The 21,051-nt window shown below is 40.0% G+C and overlaps 2 protein-coding genes across 9 annotated transcripts in view; one reads left to right on the top strand and one right to left on the bottom strand.

Annotated features, from left to right (window-relative positions):
- FAM172A (family with sequence similarity 172 member A) overlaps positions 1-21,051 on the bottom strand; it is a 525,562-nt gene that overhangs the window by 88,658 nt on the left and 415,853 nt on the right. Inside the window, exon 11 of one of the 8 annotated variants that reach the window (XR_008847615.1) lies at positions 5,566-5,702. The exons of the other annotated variants lie outside the window; for them this stretch is intronic. The gene's annotated coding sequence lies outside the window, so the exon portion shown is untranslated. The remainder of the gene's footprint in view (positions 1-5,565; positions 5,703-21,051) is intronic. 8 annotated transcript variants of the gene reach the window in all.
- Positions 1-21,051, top strand: part of LOC130290507 (translation initiation factor IF-2-like) — a 163,764-nt gene that overhangs the window by 97,714 nt on the left and 44,999 nt on the right. The gene's annotated exons all lie outside the window — the stretch shown is intronic.

Raw genomic sequence — 21,051 nt, 5'->3', positions numbered from 1 at the left:
TACCAAAAAATCCTGAAGGAGAATGCCAAGCCATCAGTTCATGACCTGAAGTGCAAACAAACAAAAGCAAGGTCTTGGAGGGGGGCCTAAATTTCCAGACTTGAATCAGATTAAGATGCCATGCCATGTCAAGGTGGTTCATGCTTGAAAATGTGTCTGAAATAAAACAATTCTTCAAAGAGTGGGCCACAATTCCTCCACAGCGAAGTTTTCACATAGGGCCATGAAGGTTCGGATAGCTTTTTCCCATAATAAATAAAATGGGTTATCTTTGTGCAATATTAAAATTTGATGATCTGAAACATTTAGATGGACTCATGTTAAAAAGCTCTTAAAGGGGTAGTACTGTGAAAAATCAACAGGACATGGAATATGTGTCTGATTACAGGGGGGTCTGATCACTGGGACCCCCGCGATCTGCTGCCTGGTGCCCAGACTCTCTGAATATAGGGCATGTATAATAAGGGCTCCTTCCCTTCCTCCAACTGATGATTTACTGAAACAGTAAAACACCTAGTTATAGCAAGCCAGACTGTAGAACCCCCCCCCCCCCCCCCCTTATTGGCATCACGGAGGGTCATTTATCAGGCACCCACTACTAAAAGATCTGAATAGAGGAAGGTTTATCAGGTTCTAGAATATGCGCCCAAAAATAAATAAAACAAAGAGCCCTTAAATGAAGTTCTCAATTTTAGATGACATGTTATGTAACTTCTATCACAATTTGTAGAATATGCTTTCATAGCTTCGGAATGGAATTGGTAGCATCAAGTGGAAAATAATAATAAACACCCAAATGCAAAGAGGAAATAAGTCTATTTTATGCTTTTGTTGTGCAGTACAAATATCACATGTAAATAGGCCGGAATCACTCCGGTATTGACAGCCTGTTCTTTTTTTATATGCACGGCATGGCATTTTCACCACAATTTGCATTGTTGTAATAGCTTATTGACTGTTTTAGGTTGAAGGGGCCGAGGTGCTACTCAGTATGAATCAGTTTACTGCATGTGACCAAAGTTCATTCACCCCAAGCAATTTAGTCAATAACCAATTTTTATACTTCTATCTTCTTTAAGATTCCACACCAATAATCTGTCCTTTTTTTTCTGTTTTAATTATTTTAGTACTAGTCTAACATTTCCCATGGAAATCAATATGGGTGCGATCTATTAGCCAAAAAATCTGCAGCACTGCAATGCACACATATTAAAAATATTGATCCTTTAGGCCACTGATGTTTTCATTGAATTTAATGTTATCAAGCAGCCATAACAGAATTTCAATGACTCATACACACTTTTGATTAAAATTATAGATTACGGATGGAAGGAAATTAGCCATTTTACTTTGGGATAACAAAGTGCATTGTTTCATTTTCTTAAATAAGGTCAGCATTCTATGGTTATTCACCGCTACACAATACTTGGCAAATGACAACGAAACACCATTTCACTCTCGTCATTGACATTTGAACCTGATTTCCCATCGAGTGATTTGCAGGAAGCTTACGGCTAGGCCTTTTTTTTTATCGAATTCATTTAACGGAAAAGAAGCCACCATGACCAGCACTTCAAACCGGGAAGTTATATACTGCCACCCAAAAATATTTACTATATCTATCAATTTAATTATAGCACATATGTATTTGCTACTTACTGCAACAGAATTTGCTATGATGTGCAATAGAAGCTCTCTAAATTTATGTATAATCTTTTTGCATTAGAAATAGCATAAAAAACTACATGTCTATGCAAATTTATAGCAAAAAGACATATAAAAGACAATGGCCCAGATTTATCAAACTGTGTGGGAGAATAAGTGGAGAGATTTTTCCACAGCAGCCAATCACAGCTAAGCTAACGAGCTCTGCTAAAGTGAAAGCTGAGCTGTGACTGGTTGTTATGGGAAAATCACTTCACTATTCCTCTAACACAGTTAAATCTGGTCCAATATGTAAAGATGCGACATCAATTATTACATTAAGAAAAAACAAACACAAGCAATAATGCACTACAGGGGTATTCAGGAGGAGTAAAAAAAAAAATTCTAATCAAATGGTGCCAGAAAATTTATACAGATTTGTAAATAGCTTCTGTTTAAAAATCGTAATCCTTCCAGTATCAGCTGCTGTTCCTGACACCAACAGAGGCGGCAGCAGGGAGCACTGTGTTCAGACTGGAAAGAACTACACAACTTCCTCTGCAGCACACAGCAGATGAAAGACTTAAAGGTGTTATCCACCATAAGGTGATTTTAGATGAGCTGCATCCATTCAAAAGACCTGTGGTTTTCAATCAGGGTGCCTACAGCTGTTGCATTAATTGCAGATTGATCTCTCTCCCACCAAGCGATCGCTCCACCCATTGAAGCAGACAGGCTCCCTGTCATCAGCTGACTAGTGAGGTCAGGTCTCTGCCGCATTGCAACCTGGGAAAAATCTGAGACAACAGTCATTTTGTATGCTGTTAAAAATAAATATTGGGGTGAAAATCACAGAAGAATTGTGAGAAAACCGTCACACACAGGTACAGACACTATATTATGAACTACACTAACTTTACAGCCCCTGTAGCATAGTCAAATAAAAAAAAAAATTTCCTCCAGTTACCCTTTAAAAGGTAAACACCAATAAGCATGGTATATTGCTGAAGAAACGGCTGAGAAGCCACCGGTAAAAATTTGCAACTATTACACACATATATACACACATATATATATATACACACATAGTATATATCTATTGCAACATATAAATAAGAAAAGTAAAAAATAAATAAATAATTGGAACAAGAAAGTAGTGAGAAAGAAGTAAGCAAGGGAAAAGAAGAAAGGGAGGACAACAGGGGAGGTGTCAGGAATGCAAACCAAGACGCTCTCTTTTCTTCTAAGAAAGTCATTAAAAATGCCCTTCACTTAAAAAAATAAATTATTATCCATATTAATTATAATAAATTCTTAGTTTGTCACAAGCTGTGCTATAAACTCACAAAGGCGATGTCAATAGTCTAACACTGTCAGAATTGGCAAGACCAGTGTTTTCAACCCAGGGTGCCTGCAACTGTTGCAAAACTACAACCCCCAGCATACCCAGACAGTAAGAACACATGTACATTTGACTGTTCCAGTTGTCCATGTAAAAAGGGAAACCAGGACAGAAGAAACAGCTGTTGGTTGAACAATTATTTGCCAACAGCTTTCTAATGTGTATGGTCCAATTTAGGCACTGCCAGAGGTGTCTAGCAGCAACTTTCCCCCCTTTTCCTATTGATAACACATACACTTGACTGATCCGATTGTGCTTGTGAATAAGGAAGTTGGGACAGGAGACACAGCTGTTGGCTGAAGGAATATTTGGCCAACATTTATTTAAGGTACACAGTCCGAGAAAGTTGTCTGGCTCTGCACCTCTCCACAACAGGTAAATGACAGATTATACAATTATAGTGCTTTGATCCTGCCAGAGCTGTTTAATCTGGAGGGGCAGTGAGTGCTATCTCCTATATTGCACAAGGCGCTTAAATTCCAATGCAGGTACTAAAAATTAATGGATAGCACTCACCAATCAGCTGGTGTGACAGCTGTTTCGTAGGACGTACTACTTCTTCTTGGTCTGAAGAAGTAGGTACGCCCTCCGAAACAGCTGTCACACCAGTCATGGGATTATCACAGCGTCCGCACCCGCTGCAGAAAACTCTACCTGCTGCATAATGTCATTTTAAGATGCATTAAGAAATAAAGAAGAAGAGAGCAGTGAGTGCATTCATTCATGTTTTGTACCTGCATTTATCTAAGGTGTATGGCCACATATAGGCTCTGTCAGGTGTCTAGCAGCAACTTTTCCCCCTTTCTTCCTATTGAGAACACATGTTCACTTGACTGATCGGAGTGTGCATGTGAGTAGGGATCAGGAGAAACAGATGTTGGCTGATCAAGTATTTGGCAAACAGCTATCTAAGGTGTATGGCCCCATTTAGGCTCTGCTTACTTTAACATCATGGTTTCTGTCCTTTATGGAGTCATGGCAGATATGGTTGAAATTAACATAAACTACTTGATGGGTCAGATCATTTCTGACAGGTTTCTATTTTTAGTTGCAAGAATAGCATGACACACTATAAGGGGCATTTATCATTGTCTTTAGAGTTGTTTTTGTGTGTAAATTTGTCGCACATTTGGCGCAGCGCTGCACCTCAGGCTATTTTATGCGACTTTTTGGTTCACACTTAAAAAAAAAAAAAAAAAAGAAAGTGTGTATAGATCACCTGTTAAGTTTAGTCTATGTGAATTTATCAACTGGGACTTTTTTTTTTTTTTTTTTAAAGTCTCAAAAAAGTTGCGAAAAAACACAAAAAAGTCGCAAAAGTACACAAGCCCAGACTTAGCTTAGCATTTTGGTGTATGTGAAGACTGGCATTTCAGAAAATGTGTACCTGCACAAAATTTATCAACAATTACTAGCACACACACAAAAAAAAAGGTGAAGAAAAATGCTTCACTTACATCTACAATGATGAATGCCCCCTTATGTTTCTCCTGTGGTCAGAAACACTGGAAAACTAAAGGAATGGAAGCCAGCACCATTGAGACTCCATAGTAGTATCCACATAGTGTTTTCTACAATGCCATTTCTTTTACACGCATACCTAAATATCTTCATGAAGTGGAGGGAGATAAAAAATTATAATATTACACTTTAAAGGACCTGGCAGCTCCTTTTTGATATAAAGTGAGCCTGGAGATCAGTTGCTGCCAGGATAAGCTAGGGCCAACCATACAGTTTTCAATGCAGTGACCACTACAGGAGAAATGTAGTATTGCATGCCATTAAATGGCAGGGCCATTCATGTAATACATGTACAGGCTACAGCCATCTAACTGTATGTTTCCCTGCTCAGACTCATAATACCAGGGATCCCTTTATAGGGCGTCCATAACAGGAAAATGGACAAGGCTTATGTTAGATTGAAGTTTTCTATTCACGCTGGATCAAGCTTTAATGGCAGTAGTTTTTCCACTGGGTCACACACAGAGACATTACTTTTACAAAGGCTACAGGTCTGTGCAAAACAATTAATTTGTTTCCAAAGAAGTTTATTTTAAGGGGCCTCTATGTGGCCTAAAAATGTGGAAATAGTTCATTACATGTAAGAGGAGATGAGATAAAAGTGGCTGTAATCCACTCTAGTAAGCTTGTTAAATTGTGTCACAACATGTGTTAGTTGCACACTCTTCCCTTTGCACTTTCTATATTTCGGGCAGCGTAATTAACCAGTTGTGAGGAGTGTTTACGTTACTTCTCAAAAGGTTAAGAAGCTGATTATCGTTAAAATCAGCTTTGCCGGAGGCTTCACTGGCTGTGGGTAATCACATTAGACAAGCAGGGCAGAGTGTCACCCTACACTAACCAGTGGCACTTTCTTATGTTATGACCTTTTCCATTAGATGAGACAGCTACCTAAACTTATTCACCGTGGTTTAAGATTATCTTCCAGTGACAAAAACAATGGGCAAGCAATTCAGCTACGGCATGTAATAAAAAATGTCAGACAACAGATCACGTACCTGCCAGTTTGCTGACCTTTTATCTAATGACAATGTACATGACTCTCACAGAGGAACGATAAAAACTTGTCTTCTCTGAACTCCTTTTAGGTCCCTAAAATGTCTTCTGAAGACTTAGCTTGCTGCATCAGTTGAAACTGTAAGCCAAATATGTAGTACAGACAATGGAAATATGGATGAATGGGATGCTACCAAAATTATTACATTTTTAATTGCACATATTGGTTTAACTGTGGTCCCACAAAGAAGTGCAAGTCCTGCAATAGTGGATAGTCAACAAGGGAGATTAGGTCGGCATATGATCTCATCGTGGTGGGGCTGGTATTAACTAGACACTAAATTTTATGGTCAATCATTTCTTAAGCTGGTCACAAACATTAGTCAAAGGGGCATTCTGGGCTAATATGAATAATGGATAGACCCTCAATTGCTGATCGGCATGGTGCCAATCAGCTGTTCAGCACTCGATCTACACAGTGAAGGGGCTGGAATGGTTGGCTCCATTTACTGTGTAGTGGTAGGCTTGGCTATTGCAGCTTAGCTCCAATTTATTAATAATATGGTTACTAATCACAACCTATACTCTTCTATTAGAATACAATTCCACTACTGAGGTAACTGAAATATAACCTAGATTTTGCCACCAATCTTTAAAGATTACACTACAATATCCAAATAAATAATTTAATTAAAATATCACAATATATCATAACATAAAAAACAAAATATCCAAACCCATAAAAACATATAAACTCAAAACTGAGAGTTGGGAGCAAATTGTAGGTTATATACATCAATAATATTGCCCTGGAAAGCCTCTTTAAAAGGGTACTCCACTGGAAATTTTTTTTTTTTTTTAAATCAACTGGTGCCAGAAAGTTAAACATATTTGTAAATTACTTCTATTAATAAATCTTAATCCTTCCAGTACTTATCAGCTGCTGTATGATCCACAGGAAGTTCTTTTCTTTTGAAATTTCCTTTCTGCTGACATCTCTGCCCATTTTAGGAATTGTCCAGAGCAGGAGAGGTTTTCTATGGGGATTTGCTCCTACTCTGGACAGTTCCTAATATGGACAGAGGTGTCAGCAGAGAGACCTGTGGTCAAACAGAAAGAACATTCAAAAAGAAAAGAACTTCCTGTGGATCATACAGCAGCTGATAAGTACTGGAAGGATTAAGATTTCTTAATAGAAGTAATTTACAAATCTGTTTAACTTTCTGGCATCAGTTCATTAAAAAAAAAAGTTTCCCAGTGGAGTACCCCTTTAACCCCTTAAGGATGCAGGGTTTTTCCGTTTTTGCATTTTCATTTTTTCCTCATCACCTTCTAAAAATCATACCGCTTTCAATTTTGCACATAAAATTCCATATTGTGGCTTATTTTTTGCGCCACCAATTCTACTTTGCAGTGACATTAGTCATTTTACCCAAAAATCCATGGCGAAATGGAAAAAAAAAATTCATTGTGCGACAAAATTGAAGAAAAAATTTAATTTTGTAACTTTTGGGGGCTTCCGTTTCTACGCAGTTCATTTTTCGGTAAAAATAACACATTATCTTCATTCTGTAGGTCTAAACAGTTAAAAGGATACCCTACTTATATAGGTTGGATATTGTCGTACTTCGGAAAAAAACTCATAACTACATGCAGGAAAATTTATATGTTAAAAATTCTCATCTTCTAACACCTATAACTTTTTTAATTTTCTGTGTACGGGCCGGTATGAGGACTCATTTTTTGCGCCGTGTTCTGAAGTTTTTATCGGTACCATATTTGTATTGATTGGACTTTTTGATAGCTTTTTATACATTTTTTCATGATATAAAAAGTGACCAAAAATATGCTATTTTGGACTTTGGAATTTTTTTGCGCGTACGCCATTGACCGTGCGATTTAATTAACAATATATTTTTATAGTTCGGACATTTCCGCACGTGGCGATACCCCATATGTTTATTTTTATTTACACAGTTGTTTTTTTTATGGGAAAAGGGGGGTGATTCAAACTTTTATTAGGGAAGGGGTTAAATGACCTTTGTTAACTTTTTATTCCACTTTTTTTTGCAGTGATATAGCTCCCATAGGGACCTATAACACTGCACACACTGATCTCTTATGCTGATCTCTGCAAAGCCATAGCTTTGCATGGATCAGCGAGATAGGGGCTCGATTGCTCAAGTCTGTAGCTCAGGCTTGGAGCAATCAAACCCAGATCGGACACGGCAGAGACAGGTAAGGGGACCTCCGCTCGCGTCTTAGCTGATCCGGACATCGCTATTTTATCGCGATGTCCCGATCAGCCTGACTGAGCTGCCGGGAAGCGTTTACTTTCACTTTCAAAGTTGACCGCAGCGTCTCAAGGGTTAATAGCGTGCGGCACAACGATCGCTGCCGCGTGCTGTTAGCCCAGGGTCCCGGCTAAGAATAGCAGCTGGGACCAACCCGGTGTGACCCCGTTTTAAACACCGGGACCGGGCATAGGGCGTACAGGTATGCCCTACATCCTTAAGAGGTTAACACCTTAAGGACCAGGCCCATTTTGGCCTTAAGGACTAGACCAATTTTATTTTTGCATTTTCGTTTTTTCCTCCTCGCCTTCAGTTTTTTGCGTCACCAATTGTACTTTGTAATTACATCACTTATTTTCCCATAAAATGTACGGCGCAACCAAACAAATATTATTTATGTGGAAAAATTGAAAAGAAAACCGCAATTTAGCAAATTTTTTAAGGTTTTGTTTACACGCTGTACACTTTCCGGTAAAAATGATATGTTTTCTTTATTCTGTGAGTCAATACGATTAACCCATGTTATATTCTTTTCTATAATTGTACCATTTTAACAAAATTAGTATGTTTGAAATTGCCCTATTTTAACCACCTATAACTTTCTCATTTTTCCGTGTATGTAGTGTTTTTTTTTAACACTTTTTATGTCCCCATAGGGGACTATTCATAGCAATTAGTTGATTGCTAATACTGTTCAGTGCTATGAACCAAATTTGTAAATGAGTACCAATCTCATAGATCTCTGTGTTGTTTGTACAGTGATTTATTTTTATTATTGTTGACTGGACATCCCCTGTTCACGCAAGGCGATGTGTGGCGACTAACAATGATACACTCAGGTGGAGTACAATCGCTATTACCTATTACCCAAGGTGATATTGACCTATATGGTCACTGATCATCCCGTGTGATAGTAGCAGTTGGATTTCAACTGCTCAATCTTTCTATTATTGGGGGCATAAGCATCCAAGAGAGGCATCTAAGAGCAGCTCATTCTCCGCCCGCTTGAAGACACATGTATAGTCAGGCATACACGTGTACGGTGGGAAATCGGGAGAGATAACTGATAACTGAATATTCGGCAGACATCTTATTTGCAGAGGCAGCTTAATTCCTTTTTTTTTTAAAGAACTATCCATTTTCTAAAGGTATGGGTCGGAGTATAAATATAAATATATATATATATATAGCAGCAGTAAATGAATAATGACATATAGTGTTAAATGTCAAGGATTGGAAACACTGTCCAAATGGTAAACTGTTAAAAAGTTAATGCAGAAGACTCAACTCTGTGGATCAGATGCATCAGGACACAAAATAATTCAAATACAGATGCATGTTTGATGGGTTTTCAGTAAGTTTACTTAACTTTTCTAGGGACATTTCAATCTATTGTTGTTTCTTTGTTTGTCATAGAACACTTATTACAACAGAGATTCCGAGACTCATGAAAGCTATAATGAAGGTGGAACAGAACATACAATCAGACTGACAATTTTATTAGAACACAACAAGAAAACATCCAGTATCCAAACTGGCACGACAACATAAAAGAAACAATGCAGGAACCTGTAAAAAGGCGAAAATAAATGACATAATAAACAATGAACATTTCACATAGAAAGACTTTTCCTTACAAAACACTTTCAGAATTGAAGTAGATTCTGAGATGTGACAGTAAAGAATTTGCAATAAATAAGCTGAAAATGTACATATATTTAAAGGGGTACTGGGATCTGAACAGCTTAATTTTGCCATTCACCAGGGATTTCAGGCAGCAGTTTCCTGAGTGCCTTGCCTTTACAGTTGGTCAGTGAAAGATGTTGTTCTGGATGACAATGCCATACGTTGGAGAAAAAAAACAACAACAAAAAACAATAAACCTCTGCTTTGATATTTGACCTTCTTTATTCATCACATAGTTGAAAAGTAATAATGAATATAATAATATAAATACACACACATATTTTTCTTGCCATTGGGAGTCTACTGGCAACGTATGTCACAACATGCACATACAGAGGGGAACACCTCTGCCTTACATAAGTCAGGAGCATTCTCCAGCGCATATGCCAAGAGGGCCATAACATAATTTGAAAAGGGACTTGCAATGACAGCAAGCTTAATAACACATCACCATATGATGCATGTTACATTTATTTAAAATCTATAGTGCTGCTTTTTTATTTGGGTCTGGCATCTGAGCACTCCCATATATGCCCAAACAAATATTTCACAGTCTAAAAAGTGCCAGCAGTGTCCATTAAAGTGTACCTGTCATCAACAAAAACGTTTTATATAATGTAGATAATACCATTATATGTATATTTGCAATATGTATATTTTTGTCCCTGCAGCTATTGCCTGTGTGTCACTATGAGGAGTCCAAATACAGTGGGGGTGGACAAGCAGGGCTCTGTGCACTGAGGACAAGCAGGGCTCTGTGCACTGAGGACAAGCAGGGCTCTGTACACTGAGGACAAGCAGGGCTCTATACACTGAGGACAAGCAGGGCTCAGTGCACTGAGGACAAGCAGGGCTCTGTACACTGAGGACAAGCAGGGCTCTGTACACTGAGGACAAGCAGGGCTCTGTACACTGAGGACAAGCAGGGCTCTGTGCATTGAGGACAAGCAGGGCTCTGTCCACTGAGGACAAGCAGGGCTCTGTCCACTGAGGACAAGCAGGGCTCTGTGCACTGAGGACAAGCAAGGCTCTGTCCACTGAGGACAAGCAGGGCTCTGTCCACTGAGGACAAGCAGGGCTCTGTGCACTGAGGACAATCAGGGCTCTGTACGTTGAGGACAAGCAGGGCTCTGTACGTTGAGGACAAGCAGGGCTCTGTACGTTGAGGACAAGCAGGGCTCTGTACATTGAGGACAAGCAGGGCTCTGTACAGTGAGGACAAGCAGGGATCTGTACAGAGAGGACAAGCAGGGATCTGTACAGTGAGGACAAGCAGGGCTCTGTACAGTGAGGACAAGCAGGGCTCTGTACAGTGAGGACAAGCAGGGCTCTGTACAGTGAGGACAAGCAGGGCTCTGTGCATTGAGGACAAGCAGGGCTCTGTCCACTGAGGACAACCAGGGCTCTGTGCACTGAGGACAAGCAGGGCTCTGTACAGTGAGGACAAGCAGGGCTCTGTACACTGAGGAAAAGCAAGGCTCTGTACACTGAGGACAAGCAGGGCTCTGTGCACTGAGGACAAGCAGGGCTCTGTACACTGAGGACAAGCAGGGCTCTGTACACTGAGGACAAGCAGGGCTCTATGCACTGAGGACAAGCAGGGCTTTATGCACTGAGGACAAGCAGGGCTCTGTACACTGAGGACAAGCAGGGCTCTGTACACTGAGGACAAGCAGGGCTCTGCACACTGAGGACAAGCAGGGCTCTGTACACTGAGGACAAGCAGGGCTCTGTACACTGAGGACAAGCAGGGCTCTGTACACTGAGGACAAGCAGGGCTCTGTACAGTGAGGACAAGCAGGGCTCTGTACACTGAGGACAAGCAGGGCTCTGTACACTGAGGACAAGCAGGGCTCAGTGCACTGAGGACAAGCAGGGCTCTGTGCATGGAGGACAAGCAGGGCTCTGTACAGTAAGGACAAGCAGGGCTCTCTACACTGAGCACAAGCAGAGCTCTGTACACTGAGGACAAGCAGGACTCTGTACACTGAGGACAAGCAGGACTCTGTACACTGAGGCTCTATAACATGCTACGGGCTCACACATGAGGATTATTGACAAGCCAGGAGCCTGCACAGAACCCTGCTTGTCCTGTCCTCACTTCCTGTATTTGGACACCTCATAGGCAATAGCTGCAGGGATAGCACCTTTTCACCCATAAATATACACATTTTTTAACCAATGTATATTACAAATATACATATAATTGTATTATCTACATTATATAAAAAGTGTTTCTTGACGACAGGTACAATTTAACTGGTTAACAACCATGGACGTGTATACACGTTCTTGTGCCATTAACTGGGTATGGCGCAGGCTCCCGACTCGAGCCCACGTCATACCGGCCGGCACTCAGCTAATTCTTGTAGCTGAGGGCTGGCGTTAATAGCAGACATGTGGCGATCACCGCGGGCGGCTATTAACCTTTCAGATCGCCGCTGTCAAAGCTGACAGTGGAATCGAAAGGTAGCTGTAATGTTTCCGTTAAACTGCCACTAAAGTTTTTGAGCTAAAACCAGGTGGATTCAAAAGAATATAGAAATATTAAGGAAAGACTAAGAGCCAGTTCACAATGAAAATTTCCGAGATTTCTACTTGAAAATTCCAGGCAGAATCTGCTTTGCAGCCTCTGTTGCATACCTTCTGCCAAAGAATGAACATGTTCATTCTTTCAGCAGAATTCCACGTTGACAACATTGCTGTCAATGTGGACGGTGCATGTCCACGAAGTCATAGCGCCGGTGGCATCTGCTGTATCAGAACCTCTACATTTGTCAGGGAGGAAAATGTCAGGGGGAACTTCTAATTCTTCCTGCTGGATCCACTTTTGTCTGGCTCCAAAAATAAAGTAAAAGTAAAAAAAAAAAAAAACTGTCGTGTGATGGCAGCCAAAATGTGTATGTTATCTTCTTGTTTCAGGAGTTTCTTCCAACACTCCAAAAACATACTGAAAGGTTAATCAGAAATTCAGACTATGATCCTCAGTGAGGAGGACTGGTATGAGTGGTGACCATTTCTCAGCACTGCAGCACTGTAGATTTATGTTGGTGCTATATAAACAAATAAAATAAATGTTTGCAAATGTCCACAACCTGTTGCCCAAGCATTATTTCTGGTTATGTGATAAGGTGTCTATGTGACTTGATAGGGACTTATAGTCCAATAGTAGAGTGCTTAACCCCTTGGGTACCGAGCCCATTTTGACCCTAAGGACCAGAGCATTTTTTGAAATTCTGACCACTGTAACTTTAAGCAATAATAACTCTGGGATGCTTGTACTTATGAATTTGATTCCGAGAATGTTTTTTCGTGACATATTCTACTTTATGTTAGTGGTAAATTTTCGTCGATACTTGCATCATTTCTTGGTGAAAAATTCAAAAATGTCATGAAAAATTTGAAAATTTTGCATTTTTATAACTTTTAAGCTCTCTGCTTCTAAGGAAAATAGACATACCAAATAATTTATATATTGATTCACAAATACAATATGTCTACTTTATGTTGACATTATAAAGTTGACATGTTTTTACTTTTTGAAGACATCAGAGGGCTTCAAATTTCAGCAGCAATTTTCCCAGTAAATTGCAAAATCTGAATTTTTCAGGGACCAGTTCAGTTTTGAATTGAATTTGAGGGTCTTTATTTAGAAATACCCCATAATGGACCCCATTATGAAAACAGCACCCCCCCCCCCCCCCCAAAGTATTCAAAATGACATTCAGAAAGTTTGTTAACCCTTTAGGTGTTTCACAGGGATAGCAGCAAAGTGGAGGCTAAAATTCAAAATCTTCATTTTTTACACTAACATATTCTTGTAGACCCATTTTTGTATTTTTACTAGGGGTAAAAGGAGAAAAAGCCCCCAAAATATATAACCCAATTTCTCTTGAGTAAGGAAAACTGTGGAATTACCAGCCATATCTGCTGAATGTTGGTTTTAAGCATCTACTACTCTTCAGTAAAATTATATCTTGTAACAATTCAATCATGCCCCCATGTTCTTGTGTTAAACTTCCATCCTGAACCTTAGTTAAGTCCGTAACATATTTAAAGGTTTTGATAATGTCCCCATATTGTGGGGATGTCTGGTATAACTGTACATATGTAACTATTTGTGAGTATGAAGGTCATAAGGAGAATTAATGTAAAGAAACGGAATGGAAATGTAAGTCGACTAGTCCCCATGAAAAATGCATTTTTTGGGAGGTATTTCTTCAGAGAGGGATCTAGTACTGGAGAGTGATTTGTCACATTACAACACTTTGAAACAACAACTTGCTTTTAGCTGTTCTGCCATATAAGCCTCCTCATATTTAAAGTGACAGTTTTATGGTATTTCTAGGAGTGTGGCGCTCTCCTTTAGCGATGTTTAAACTCTGAATATTACGGAAACACACCACAGGTGTCCCATTTGCTTTAGGAATTTATAACAAGTCTTATATATTTTCCCTAAACTTTGAAGTACTACAGGCAGCGCAAGGCCTTGTAAAGCTTCTGGCTAAGCCTTGTTGTTACATCAGGGTGAATATTTAAGTAGGTGCTGAAAAAAGAAATGTAATCGTGTTTTGGTAGAAATCGTAAAACTAGACTGACTGGATATGAAGTTGTGGATTATACCTAAAGTTATGCAATGAAGACTATTCCTCTTTCCTTCCTAAACACCATATTCACAATTGTGATGCAGTGCCATGGAATGTAATCCACTTGGTAGAAGCCATATGCTTACAGCTGGGATTAGCACATCTGATCTCGAAAACTGGCAACATATAACAATGAAAGCCCCTTATGAAATGACACTACAGCCATAAAACAGAATGTATGCATGGTGCAGCATGAAATATGCCAGGGCATTGCCATGCAAAAAACAGCTATTCTAGCCTGAGTTTAAGAAATATAGCAGAATATAGAAGGTATGATGCCCACACCCATGTGATATGGCTTTCAGACAATGAAGGACAATAGCCTAACAAAGCGTTATAGGGCTTTTGAACCCATTAAAAATTTAATTATTATTTTAATTTCCGTACCAGGGTCCCAAACCAAATCTTGTTGTCCTCACTGTTGGGGTGACATAAAAACATCACATAATCCCCTTAAACCAGTCAATGGCAGTAGTGGCTACATGTCGATTGATGAGAAACACTGATCAATAAAGCCTTGTGGCAAAAATGTACAGCAGAGCTGGTGGATCAGTCTCAAAAACCATCATAAATGTATAGGACTGGGATGGAGAGGCCTCAGGAGATAGGCATGTGCCATCAGCAGTAGGTATCAGCTGTAACATAAGGCTGGCATCTTGCTGCAACAGCAGGGACAGAGATAGCTCCATTCCTGGTCATTAAACTGCTTAGATTCCTTGGGCAAAAGTTGTTATCTATGATATCATGATATCTAAACAGTTAAAAAGAGCAACTGGGCTCCCACTCCTCTGGCACCCTCACAAGACTCTCTTTTGATTTAAAAATGCATCATTATGTAAAAAAACTAAAAGTAGCCATAATTGGTATCATAATTTCTGCACTATAAAACTAATGCTATGTTTATTGTGCAAAGTGAATTCTGCAAAAAATAAAAAAAAATAAAAAAACAGTGCTGTTTGTTCATTCCCACTTTCAAAAAAAAGTGGTATAAAAAATAGTAAGTTATATGAACGTCATAATGGTGCCAAAAGTAAACTGCCAAATGAAAAATTAAAATGGGTTTAAGGATGTGATGTAAGTAAAATCCGAAGTGTTTTCATTGTGCAAAAGTAGTAAAACAGTAGCAGCGTCCTTGATCCTGTCACAGGTTCACAGTTAGTAGGTACTTACAAAAAGTGGTCCAAGGATGGAATAACAACTGTAAACCAGGAACTGCCAAAAATCTGCCATTATAGACATAGTCTGGCCCAGTCGTCTAGTCTTTACATTTGGCCTTTGTAAAGGTCACCCATACCCTTGTCCATTTTTGCCAACTTCAAAAACATTAACATCAAGAACTGTGACCAGAAAGAATGTTATTCCCTTCACCTGTCAATGGTTTTAAAGTTATGGATGATTGGTGTAATTAATAAAAAAAAAAAAAACACACTTATTTTAATATGTGAACAGACTTCTATGTAAATAAAATGTATAGAATTGAGTTACTTAAAGAAACATTTAGACTGGAGACACCTAGAGATTTTTATGCCCTTACACATATTACTCCACAATTTTAGTATATTATCCCTTCTATTCATCTCCCCACCATCCACTACACGGATCCGTCTTTCAAAGTGTATACTGACAATTATCTCAATGCTTAAAAACCCAGCAATAACCGAGCGGAATGTGAATTTCACCATGTATTTATGAAGTCAAATGCTCAATTTAATGAGAGTCATCTAAAATGAACAGACACCTTGCTTGTGATACAGTGTTTAGCTCAGCTAACAAAGGAACGGCTCTCGATTTTTTGCTGCAATGATTCAATCTCTCTGGATTCTGATGGGGATGAAAACCTTGAGAATGAGGTGGGAGTGTCGCGGGCAATAGGTCAATAAAGAGCTAGGCCATTTTTGCCGTCTAGAGCCAGCCATGTGGAACTAAGTGTGGCCAAACAACCAGCAAGTTGGATTCTGGCCAAGAAGCTCAGAACCAAGGAGCATTGCCAAACTAACCCCCTATTTTAAGAAAAATAAAAAGGCTGACTTTAAGCCTTTGCAAATTCTTCTCACTTAACATTTAAAAGCCGAACAATGCTAGAGAGTGTAAATTCTCTACAACATCTGATAAATTCTTTAACTGGTAATTTTGGCTCTTTGCAGCTAGCAGCTGTAAATGGATTAATGGCACTTAACTGTAGAGTACATGTCACAGATCGGGTCTGAACATATAAACTGTTATGTAAGGAAAACATTCAGGAGATTTAGACTTGTTCCCGACTTTATATTAACGTGTCATTTCAGCGAGGCGTTTTAGGCTGTGATTAATATACCATTTCAACAGATCTTAGACTTAGAACTGCGATCGAGAACTAACAATCGAACATGCCGAGTAATAATAATATTACAGTAAATCTCGGCTAATTTTCAAGGGGGAAAATGAAGCATGAGGGGAAATGGCCCAGCTGCTTTCAGAGTGCTCATAAAGTTTATCAGTGCAGGTTTATGAAAGCAAAAAAAAAAAAGAAGAAAAAATTACTACTTTTTAATAAGTAGCCACTGATTTGTAAACCTGGAACTGCTGCTTTAAATTACCACTACATAGATTCTATTGATACCGATCAGGACCACAGTGAAATGGGGCCACAGGGGAGATTCTCTCAGCGCTTACTTCTACTGAGAACAACTCTGAGCTCCGTTCTGGCAAGTAAATCCTTGGTTATTTTTGTAAAAGCACCCATTCATGTACCTTAAAGGGGTACTCCGCCCCTAGACATCTTATCCCCTATACAAAGGATAGGGGATAAGAGGTCAGATCGCCGGGGTGCCGCTGTTGGGGACCCCGGGGATTGCTGCTGCTGCACCCCGCTATCATTACTGCGCAGAGCGAGTTCGCTCTGTGCGTAATGACGGGCCATACAGGGGCCAGAGCATCGTTATGTCACAGCTCCGCCCCTCGTGACGTCACGGCCCGCCCCCGTCAATACAAGTCTATGGGAGGGGGCGTGCCAGTCGTCACGCCCCCTGCCATAGACTTGCATTAAGGGGATGGGCTGTGATGTCATGAGGGGCGGAGCCATGACGTCACGCTGCTCCGGCCCCTGTATCGCCCGTCATTACGCACAGAGCGAACTCGCTCTGTGCAGTAATGATAGCGCGGTGCCGCAGCGGCGATCCCCGGGGTCCCCAGCAGCGGGACCATGGCGATCTAACATCTTATCCCCTATCCTTTGGATAGGGGATAAGATGCCAGGGGCAGAGTACCCCTTTAAGCTACAGAGTACCCCTTTAATGCCTCTCTTTTGGATCTATTGTCCATAATTTATAGTACTTACCTGTTATGTATTTTTGTGAAGTAAAATATCTCAAATCTACTAGATTATTTAGCCTTTATCACTTTTAGAAGAGATATGTGCCAGGTCACAGCACCCAAGAAGTACATCTGTACATTTGGCATAATGAATGAATCACATCAAAATAAAATATCTTTCCATTTTGGGTGGTTTCCCTCTCATTTTTTAACAAACAGTCCATGTAGATCCATATACAAATACATGAATGCCATATAAGCAGCTCCAGTAGGCTGCAGTGAAAAGGATTATCCCATCACTTCTATAAAAAAATCTATAGGGAATTACACGCTTTCTACAGACATCACAATATAAGCAAAAATGAGACGATGAAGTTGTGATACCCGTCACTCCCCCAAGGAAGAGGAAGAAGTATTACTGGCTGGCTGTAGGAAAGTTATGGTGTCATCATACATTGGGTAAAAGGCCCACTTGTCTAGGGTAACTCAGGGTATAACCCAGAGACAGCTAGACAATCAACACTACGCACCTAGACAACCTATAATAGACCAAACAGATTAGTATATAGAAAGATACCAACAATTAAAGTTGTCAGTATTGCTCCTAATAAAGCAAGTTTTAATAGTTTAAAGAGTTTTTGCAGGCAACATTTATTTTAGGATAGGCAATCAATATCAGATTGGTTCGACGACTGGCAACCCCCCCCCCCCCCCAACCATTCAGCTACTTGACAAAGCTCTGTTGTCACCATAGTGACTTAAACATAGAAGGAAGCAAACACCTTTATACAATCTGTGGTGGCCAAGCTGGGTTGCTGCAGCTCAACTCCCACCAATTTAATATTGAGGACCTAGCCTGGGGAAAGGTCACTAATACATTTTGCCAGAATGAAGTATTGATGTATTTATGTATATCTACTTACTACAGATTTGAGCCATCACACCTATAGTATTATGATGTAAATTCATGTAAAAGTTAAATTGTATTGAACCTTGAGTAAGACTATATGACTAGGCCACCAGGTGTCAACTAACCCATAAGTTCCTTAGGGGTGTATGTTGACTTTCAAAAACAGTGCCTATACGGAATCAGAACATACTGTAGCTCAAGATCATGTCTGAAGAATTAAATACAAGGTAGTTAACTGTGTTGCAATGGCTACTCTGGATCAAGAAAGTTAGAAAGTTATGAGTCAAAGATGTATTAGCATAGATATATAGAATGACACACTCCGAACGCAACATCATCTTTGTGAGTATAGAGATCAAAAGCAATTCCCTTTGGGGTGATTAGACTAAGCATCTATTGGATGGAGAATCTTTTTAATAAATAAACTGTATCATAAAACTGTGCAGGTATATACAAAAGCTACCCTATTTCCGTGCCCATAGTATGTAATGGGCAGGACAGCAGAACTGCCTGGAAGCTTCTGTGGAGGCTAGAAATGAAGTTTTACTCCAGCTAAGGGCAGCAAGAGATTTAAGTCAGACCATTTGTGCATGAACTCTAGCAAAGAAGCTGCTATTCCCAGAGTCCCAAGCACATCTAAACAGATGGGAATAAAGAACATGACATGTGACCGGTACACTCCGAGAGAGCAACACCTTAGGGTTGGAGGTCACTGAAGATTTCAACAAATCTCACCAGATATGGCAACAGATTAAGCAAGGGTAGAGATTGCCCTCCAACCCTAACCTGTTAAGACCTTTGAAGTCTTATGACGACCTTTACTCTACTCTTTCATATTAGCTGTTAGTTACACTAATTACTGCCTAATAGTAAGCTGGTGCCAGACACTGTTTCTAAAGACTTCCAGGGATGTAAAGACAGTAATACAGTCACTAGTATGCCAAAATCAGTGTGCATTAAAAAGACATTCCTGTCCTTAAGACATCTTGACGTTTCTAGTACACAGTCATGAACTTTGATGAAAAATGTACTCTGTTTCTACATGAGTACTTAACAATATTCATATAAGCCTCGACTTTGTGTCAAATGAAGACATAATCCCAGAAGGGCCAAATAATGATTAAAGCAGGTTACCTTTTTATGGAATATGCAGGTAATGTTTGCTAGTTGTTCAACTATAAGGCTATAGGAGTCAAAACAAAACAAAATGGGCTAAGAAACAAAACACTACACCAAGAGTGGCTAGACTGCGACTTGTGAGCCATTTGCTGCTTGCGGCTGACCTCCAGCCCCCAATCTGTTAGGCCACTGCTTGAATGAAGCAGCCCTCTGCTCTGGTCACATTAACAGAGCAGGGACTGCTGGTAACTGATGTGTTCTGCACAGGCAATTCTGTTTAAAGGGGTACTCCCGTGGAAACCTTTTTTTTTTTTTTTTTTCAACTAATGCCAGAAAGTTAAACAGATTTGTAAATCACTTCAGATCACCACAGTGATCTCTGCTGACCTCTGCTGTCCATTTTAGGAACTGTCCAGGGCAGCATATGTTTGCTATGGGTATTTTCTCCTGCTCTGGACAGTTCCTAAAATGGACAGCAGAGGTCAGCAGAGAGCACTGTGGTCATGACATCAGAGGAAATGCATTTCTTTTTTGGATTTCTCTTTAGTATACAGCCCCTAAAAAGTACTGGAAGGATTAAGATTTGTTTTTTATAGAAGTGACTTACAAATCTGTTTAACTTTCTGGCACCAGTTGATTAAAAAAAAAAAAAGGTTTCCACGGGAGTACCCCTTTAAAAGGTGCTAACGGCAATGACCCTCTCCCTACCTGCCAAAGAAGAGCAGCAGCAGAAGCTAGGTAACTCTGGTAGGAACTATACAGGAGGGCTAATACTAGTGCATTATTGTGGGGGAGGGAAATTAAGATGATGATAATACTTTAGGTGGGGCTGCTGCTACAACTACAGGGGGAGGGGAGCTGCTGCTACTAATAACACTACTACTACAGGGGGAATGATGTTACTACTACAGCGGGGGCTGCTGCTACATAAAGGTGATGTTGTTGCTACTAAAACATGGGGGCTGCTGTTACTAATACAGGGGGACTGCTGCTACTACTACAGGGGGCAGGCTGTTGCTACTACAGGGGGACTGCTACAACATACAGAGAGGTGGCTGCTACATGCATTTCATAATTTTTCTTGCATGTGTTGCAGCACTGAAGTCTATCAAATCTGTCTATCAAGTCTCTTATGTTGAGCAGTTTTGGCCACCCCTGCACTACAACATCATTACACATGTCAAGAGCATACCTAGCTACAACTAAAACATGAGGGTCAGCATGACCAGTCATAAGTTAACTGACCTGTACAGCACTATACAGTTTAAATTTGGTACCTAAATCCCTGCACAGGGGCACCTCGCTCCCTGTCACTCTTCTATGCAATAGGAGACGATTCCGAAGCTTTCTACTCTTTCTCCAGAGCACCCATCTCCAGCATGAGACCCAGTTTAATGTTAATCCATGGCACTGGGTATCAGGCTGGAGACAGAGCCGTAATCTTTGTCTCCTACTGGATAGAAATATACAGAGGAGTGGTGGGGAGCGAGGAGAATGGTGCCCTGTTCAGGAATGTGGGTGCAAAATTTGCTGTACAATAGT

This window comes from Hyla sarda, chromosome 1 (assembly GCF_029499605.1).
Source record: "Hyla sarda isolate aHylSar1 chromosome 1, aHylSar1.hap1, whole genome shotgun sequence".
Lineage (NCBI taxonomy): Eukaryota > Metazoa > Chordata > Amphibia > Anura > Hylidae > Hyla > Hyla sarda.
This window is presented reverse-complemented; position numbering and strand designations above follow the sequence as displayed.